The sequence below is a fragment of the Atractosteus spatula genome, chromosome 1 (genome assembly GCF_055471065.1).
Source record: "Atractosteus spatula isolate fAtrSpa1 chromosome 1, fAtrSpa1.hap1, whole genome shotgun sequence".
In the NCBI taxonomy this organism is placed as follows: domain Eukaryota; kingdom Metazoa; phylum Chordata; class Actinopteri; order Semionotiformes; family Lepisosteidae; genus Atractosteus; species Atractosteus spatula.
The window spans coordinates 57,340,319-57,348,788 of record NC_142706.1 but is presented as its reverse complement, the minus strand read 5'-3'; the positions used below and the strand labels follow the sequence as shown (position 1 = coordinate 57,348,788).

Here is an 8,470-nt window from a genome sequence, read left to right as displayed (position 1 = left end):
ATTAAACTAAACAGTATGGTGACAAGACTGAATATATACTCATAACATCTATTGCGGTGTTGGTGACTTCATTAATATTGTTGACAGTGCTGGCTTGACATCAAACTTTTGATGGAAGTTGCATGTTAGGACTGTGACAGGATCTTCGACCAGCCTGAAAACGCTGGGTTAAGACTTGCTCTGCCCATCTTGTCGCTAAACCTTAATGCATGGCTTCTGTTATACTAATAGAAGGATTTACAGGAGTATCTTATAAGGCACTAGATCGATTTTAATATATTCAGATTCTTAATTTGAAAGTACTGTATTTTAACACATATAGAGTAGCTCCTGCTCTGTGTAAATTGCACTTACTACCTTCAATTTCAATATAAATAATGCAAATAGTACGAACATACTGTTGTCAGTGCAGATACTGATAGTGCTAATGATAGATTTTCTTAATAATTTGACAGTTTTATTACTTTTATTGGTTTTTCAGTTCTTGATAATGGTTTTACAAACGTGGATTAAACATTCGTTTTACGCAAGTGATCCATTTATTTGACATACATACAGTTCATTTGTTTCTTATTCCTTACTAAGAAGGTATGCTATCACCGCCTCTGCAATTGATTATTCCAGTCTTTGAGGACAGCAGACAACTCTACAGCATGACATCATTTCAGTAGAACATAGAATGTGAACACTGGTTAAGCTCAGCTGGAGAGGATGCTGTATTTTACAGCTGACTTGAAAGAAAGGCGTGTTTTCTAGCTGTTGTGACTATTTTGGTTGGGGAATGAAAAGCATGTGGAGATGCTAGCCTTGTTGTTAAGATTGTGGGATATAATACAACTGTGCACCATGTAATTAATCGCTTGTTGGTAAGTAATGCATCAGCACTGCTTTTTATATCGCTGGCTTTGAATGTATTTTTGCGTGGTTTGCAAGGAAAACGTGCGATACTTAAAAATATCTACAGTATATGTAAATCTCGGCACGTAATCTGACCACGCTGCGAACTGAGATCAGTAACATTTTTGCCATCGTATCCACTTTCTGATTCATTTTGCACTTAATTTAATTTGTATTAGTTTTATTGTTACTTTTCTATCGATGTTATTTTTAACAGGAAAACACTAAAACGTGGTATAAAGGAATGTTAATTAACCCTTTCCGCGGACATGGTTGTCTGAAGAGAAAAAGTGAAATGCTGGGGAATGTGTTGAAAATATGGTCTGTAATGTTAAATCCATGCTGTGTCTCATTCCGGCTCATAAATGATGTTATCTACGACGGTATATTATCAGGATAATATAATAATTTATTTTTGATTGTAGGATTACCTGTCCCCAAAAGCTAAGTGTGTAACATGAAGTCGTCGAGCCTGTTAATTATAACGTGATTATGGAGGACACTTAAATAATTTTTAAAATTCGAATAAGGAATGTGTGAATGCTGTTGGTTGAAAATGCGCACAGGCAATAAGGATTTTTTTTCTATAGGGTCTTACAAGTTCAGACGTTTACACATTCTGCATTTTTTTCTTTTGCTACTGAGCTGCACTGGGAAGATAACTCCTAGCTTGAAACCATTTTTTCAATTAACAAATAATAGTATGAATATGGTATTCAAAAGAAAAGTAGTTTAAAATAGTCTGGCAAAATGTTGTATTATGTTTAAATCTGGCCTTTATATATGTAACTTGTTAAGGGCTTTATCGTTTTACAGTAGGTATCACAGTTGTGGTTTGTGAGCAGTATTTGGGAAACACCCCGAGAAAGATTTTGGATTTTTGGCAACATTTTATCTACTAGATTTACCTCTAAAATTACAAAATTGAGTTAGTGTTCTGTTTAAATAACAAACATCTTATATTTAAAAATCTTAATTAGAACGTTTACATTTTTAACGTATTACTTATAATAAGTTTTCAGAAAATTCTACAGATGTACTAGTTTAAGAAAGATGATAATTTCTGGATCACCAGAGTGTTTTCTTCATGTCCGCTTGACTGTCATGGAGATGCGTTGGGAGTCTGAATTTAACAGTGAAAAATGATTATGTTATGTTCTTATATGGAGCCCATAATACTTCAGTCCGTGTGCAGTGATACTGTAATTATATGAAATGGATTGTATGCATTTCAAGAGGTAATTAATAGATTTCTCTAATGTCCAGAAATTGTCACATACACAGATAGAAATCATCACATTTTAAAGTCGTTAATACTGTGCTTCTGCTCATGATACTTATCACCAGCTTTTTTTACTCAAAAATATACTGACAGCTGTCAATGGGTTATCTCACAGTTTAGAGCAGTGAGTCAATGTACAGTATGTCCAGTGGCTGAAAATGCCAATAGAAATTGAATTTAATTGAAAATAGTATGTTTTTCCAAATCAACCTTATTTGACACTGATTGAATAAATGGTTGAAATGTGTTTCCGTGAATTGAATAATAATGTTAGGTGCTTGTAAATATTGTTTAAGCACAATACATTTCTGAGAACGTACACACAGCTGTAATACATATACAGTACATGTTCTTCATTCAGAACTGTCCGTGTACAAGAATGATACTCTGCCCTTTCTACATATCTTACATTCACATATTTGATACTGTATATCTCTTCTCTGGCTTACTTCTGCTACCTTTAATCTAGCCTATTATAAGTATAATTTACATAATATTGTACATAATGGCCTTATTCTGTATTTTGTATTATTTTATATTACTTTGTCAATTTCTTGTATTTTGTACTAGAAATACGTAGACTTATTGTGTGTACTTTCTTAGTGTACATACATGTATTTTTTTATCAAAGTCTTAGAATTTATGTTGAGAGTGCAGTCTCACTAAAAATAGTACTTCAATGCAGCACGTACAACTGAAAGGAAGAATGGAAACTTGTATGTTTGTATGTAGAATTTGGTGTTTTTTTCTGAAAAATGTGTGAGAAATAGAACTTTGAAGAAACTTTGAGAAAATTGAATTATCATAGGAAGAAAAGCATTATTTATAATAAATAACAGACCTTTGTTATTACTACTACTAGTTTACAGTGATTTTTTTGTATTCTTTTGTAAGTATGCATCTCAGTTTTGTTAGTCTGTAATGAAAAATATCATAGCTATTTAAAACAAATGCTATGATTATTATGAAATTGAACCAAGAAATTATTTTTTTTTTCTGGGGGATTTGATGTGATCTATGCATTATGAATTTTAAAGATATGTTTCAAGAGTTTCTCAAAGTTCTGAAGTTCACCCTATTCAACTACTGATTTTTGGTTTTTTTACAAATATTTAGAATTGTCAGGTGTTGAGTTTTTTACATCTTGGATTGCAGCTACATTTTGAATAAGTGTAACACGTGCAATCCTTTTGCTGGGTCCTGTTAGAACAATCAGTTTAATGGGCTTATAAGGGGGAATGTTCCTTCTTACCTCTTGGGTTTTAATGGTGAATATAACTGGGGGAATGAGCATAAGGAGCAATGACTGGTAGGTAAGAGTGATTTTGAAGATGTTTACTGTTCTAAAGATCACTTTAGGATAACCCGTGGATCATTTTAAAATTCATGCACTGTGATGAATAAATGTTTTAAGCCTAGAAAAAGTTATGCATAAACAGTTTTTTTTTCTGTTATATTAAATCTTGTATGTACTGTACAGCATACAAGCTGCAATTTTGCTCTTTAAATTGGGGAGTAGAGCCATGTATTGTATGCTTGGAACAATTGAACAAATTTGCAGACATAGGTAAAGGCTAGAGTTCTGAATAAAGTGTTGAGATGACCTAATTCCCCATTAATAATCCATAAAACAGTAAGAACACACGTACAGTGATTCAAAACAAATTACCAGCTGGCATCGTCCATTTATTTTCTAGGATCAACAGTTTCTTTGATTATGTTTGAACAGGCAAACGGATTACGAGAGGAGATCAGTTAATCAGCTAATGTGATACTCATTCAATACCAACTACAGTTCCATTTGATGTCTGCAAGAGAGATCGTGTAATGCCAGCTTATTACGCACAGTACTCAGTGGCATTCCGTCTATACTGTGATCAATGATTCCTGCCTACACATTGTTTACTACTCCATTGATATGGTTTTCACTCCGTTATGCACTGTACAGACATTGCACTTCCAAGGCTTTGTGTTTCTCGTCATTCGGTTTTAAATTTTTTTAAAATACAGTACAAGTGTTTTCTTTTGGCTCTAATTTGATAATTTATTGTATAATTTGTAAGTTGCCCTGGATATGAGCATCTGGAAAATATTTTATAATTGTTTACCGTTTAATGTTATACCCTCGAATGGTATAACATGAGATTGATCAATTTCTATATATAATATTTATATTTAGGATTATATGGGTCAAAGCTGAGAATTTGTGCAGTGTGCGAAAATGAATAATTCTTTTATCTTAAAGCAAGAAAATATATCTACTTTTTTTATAAAATATCACTTAAATTCAAGTAAAACCATTTGACTTTTTAGAATTGAATTCAGATCCTAAGTACATATTATTTAATTATTTTACTTGACAGTTGTGTTCCAAATACTTCTGCTGGCCTTGACAAGAGAAATGTGATTTTTATTGGAAACTCTATTTGCAAAGAGGGATGATGTTCTTTGCTGTGGTGTCATGCATATATTTCATGGACATCATAGTAAGTGTACAGTATGTATGTAAGTGTTGGGTATGTATCCCCACAGTGCAGGTTAACATTGACAAAGACTGGTGAGCTTGCATACTGTTTTGAAACTTGATAGTAATTTAAATACAGTGCCTTGCAAACAGATTCAGATGATTGCATAGTTTTTTGCCTTTTATTACTTTAAAGCTTGCAGTCATACTTTGAAGTAGCACTTAATTTGTTAACAGTCAAAGCAAAAAACAAAAACAAGTAACTTGCCTAATACGAAAGAACAATGGAAAAATCAATATTATTCAAATCCTTTGCAGTGGCAAGCCTAAATTTATTCATACTTACTTAAGTGACCTCTGTCTGTGTGCAATAATGGTGGTTCACATCATTTCACAATATAGACACCTGTCAGAGTAACATCCCTCAGTCAGGTTGTGAATTACAAGTAGGCGTTCTTCTTTGATGACCAAGGAGCTTTCAAAACAACACAGCATGGGTCTGTGTTAATGAGGCATCTTCAAGAGATGATGAAGTGTCTATTTCAAATATTTGGAAAGTATTTTGGGGTTGTTTTGGTAATCTTTTTTTTCTCCTTTGTGTGACGCTTTGGATATGTCTGTGTCTCTGCCTTCCAGCTTCTATGTGGTTGTGTTTACTGTATGTCTGGCACGGGTAGCCAATCATATTTCTTAGCCTTTTTTCCTCTTTTACTGTTTTTAATTGTAGTAATATTGCTAATGGCCTTCTCATAAAGAGGTGACCAGACCTTTGTTCCCCATTTCTTTGGTTAACTGTATGAGACAGCCTTTACAATTAAAATCAATTTAACTCTCCCAAAGGAACATCTGTTTCTCTGCAAACTCATGCTTGCTGCACAAAAAATGTTCAGAACTACTGGTCAAAAATTCTATTTAAAGTCCCAAATGATGCATGTACTACATAATTATATATTTGGAACTTGGAATATTTCCTCCATTTTCTGACGATCTTTACAAAAAATAATAAAAAAGTCTGCTAAACATTTATGCTTCACAAGGGTTAAAAGTTTAGTGCTGATAGTATACGAGGTGACAAAGATTAAGTACCTACCATTTGTTTAATTAACCTTTTCTACATGTGCAATTAATCCCTTGAAGATGGCTAATCAATAGCATGATATACTGCATGTATATCCTTGTTGTAATGGTTATCTATTGAGTAATATATTATTCTTCAGGAGCAAGTAATTATTAACTTTGTATGACATAGCCCTGCCATTATATTCTGAACTTTGGTGTAAGTTTAATTAAAAAAAAACAAAATAGGTTGCTGTTATTTAGGAATATAAAGATATTATTTTAGTAATCGGATACAAATTTTAACAGTAATGTTGAATTATTCGAATTCCTCTTATGTTTTTTTTATTTAGCATGCAATAAGCTATTACTATAAAACACATTTAATTTCATGTCAATGGGAGTAATGATTATACATGTAAATCAATTTAGTTATTCTGATTCTAAGCTCCTTTTGTTCTACTTTTTTATATTTTATTCTGCTTATGCAATTGAATCCTACTGCTTTGATAGACCTACAATGAACCATTGTAGAAAATAACACACACAGCTGAAATGCTAATTAAATAGCAGCAACATTTGTCAGATATCCCCATTAATGGACATCACTTGTTCATGAGCTTTAATAAGTTATAAAATACACTGAAGGGTGGGAAAATTTGGAATCTCACAACAGGAAAGTTCTGATCACAAAAGGAACTGCACAACTGAAACTGAAATATATTTGGGTAACAAAGTTGAAAACTCTTGAATTACACTATGTATAAAAATACTTATACAAAATGTACAAATTGTGCAAAACGTGAACATTCAGTGTTGTCTAAAAACTAGTTGAGAATGCAGTTCACATCTTATACAATATCGATAGAATCCTCTCTCCGTTCATTTTAAAGGATGCTGATAAAAATCACTTTAAGTGCTACATGGAAAATAGAAAATATAGTTGGATAGTCTTGTACATTAATACAAATATACTCTGAGAACATTCTTATTCTAGTGTACAGTTCAAAATATAGTACCTTTGTATGAGAAGTGAATGAACCAGTTTAGATCAGAACCAAGATGCAAGACGTTTTGTATAGTGATTTTTTCCAACTCAGCAAATAAGAATATTTAAACATCTTTAAAAATATTTAAAAATTAAAAATAAAATAAGAAACATCTGATAATTTGACAATTTTCCTCCATTCAGCAATTCACTAGATCTTTTGGCTACTGTCCAAGAGGCTTTTCCTAAGATCAAGATCTTTTCCTAAGTTAAACCTATTTAAATCAACCCCACTGCTGTAATTCCGTTGAACACTGTACCATATGCAAACTATTTGCATATTGGCTGTCTAATCTGTACTTTCTATTTTGAATTTATTACCTGCCATGTATCCCATTATAAGTGTTCTGTATGAATTCCCATTGTTATTACTGGTTTGATTGCTTTCTATACTTACAAACCATTCAAGCAAGGCCGCTTAAATAACACTTGGTAGGTAGTGTACAGAAAATAGGAAATTAGTGTTGTGCAGTGTTCTGAAGCTAGGATTTGAAAGTCTGAAGTTTATACAATGATGATAAACTTCTGTATCCGAATTACTATATCAACACAACAGATGACTTAATGCTCAACAGGACCTCAAGGGCACAACCGGAGGTTACGAAGACTTTATAAGTATAAAGGTTTGTTTGCACTAGGGGCTGTAGGTGACTAGAACATGCTGTCCAGCCATGTTCTAGAAATCCGCTCCCTGAAAACCTTCCAGAAGTGGCTGGATGAGATCCTTAGATCAATAAGCTGCTACAGTAGCAACCAAATGAGTATGATAGGTCAAATGGCATCCTTTCATTTTTTAACCTTTATAATGTTCTTAACTGCTGTTATCCTATAAATCCAGTTTGGCTAAATCAGAAATGTCTCCTTAGGCACCATTTAAAAAAAGAAAGACCATGCTTGGCCACTGTCTACAGGGTGAAGAAGTGGGTTTGACTCAGTGGGTTAGATTTAAAAACACAGTGCCACATACTACGGACACTTTGTATACGTTACCTTTAGTATTCTTCAGAGATGGAAAATTAAGTTTACTCCTTTGTTATTGTTGTTCCCTAAAGGTTTTGTTGCTGAATTAATTACCTCTAATTCTTAGGTTAACATTGAAGGGTACCAGCCTTTCATTTCCTAAATACATTCACAATAACGTGAATGTTAGATTGATGAACTACAGTAGATGCACAACAAACAATGCATCACATATAGGTTATTAAGCTTATATATAAACAGGTTAGAAAGCTTGTGAAACATTGGAAAAGAGCATTTCTGTAAATCACAAAACAAGATCAAGATCAAGATAAAGTGCAGCATGCCCAGGTGAGTACAACATGGAGTTGAAAACTACTCTTTGAGATACACGGTTTGAAAACCGAGTCTAATGCTCATTATTGTCATTGTGATTCCTTGGTTGTGTAAAAACTGAGATGAATCAAAATGTAGGACCCCTACAGAGAATTGTTTAGTTGTCAATTTTCAATGTGTAGAGATATTGTTTATACTCTCAGAAGATGCTGGAAAGCAACTGAATTGGTTGTCATTGTTTATGCTCTTTCTACAGTAGAGAGGACAATCAACTGACAGATATCATGGTCAGGTCTCTTCTTCAGAACAACATGTCTTGGATCCTACATACTGTACTGTAGGATTAGTAGCAGTACTGTTTTGAAGCATCTACTGCAGGATTTCCAGCAGTTGTATACAGGCCAGACAGGCCTCCTGCCTATAAATTGGA

General features: G+C 33.2%; 1 protein-coding gene across 2 annotated transcripts in view; it reads left to right on the top strand.

Annotated features, from left to right (window-relative positions):
- Positions 1-648: 648 nt before the first annotated feature.
- marchf1 (membrane-associated ring finger (C3HC4) 1) overlaps positions 649-8,470 on the top strand; it is a 128,195-nt gene continuing 120,373 nt past the window's right edge. The window contains exon 1 of one of the 2 annotated variants that reach the window (XM_088911895.1): positions 649-866. The gene's annotated coding sequence lies outside the window, so the exon portion shown is untranslated. The remainder of the gene's footprint in view (positions 867-8,470) is intronic. The other variant, XM_088911884.1, reaches the window with a different exon arrangement.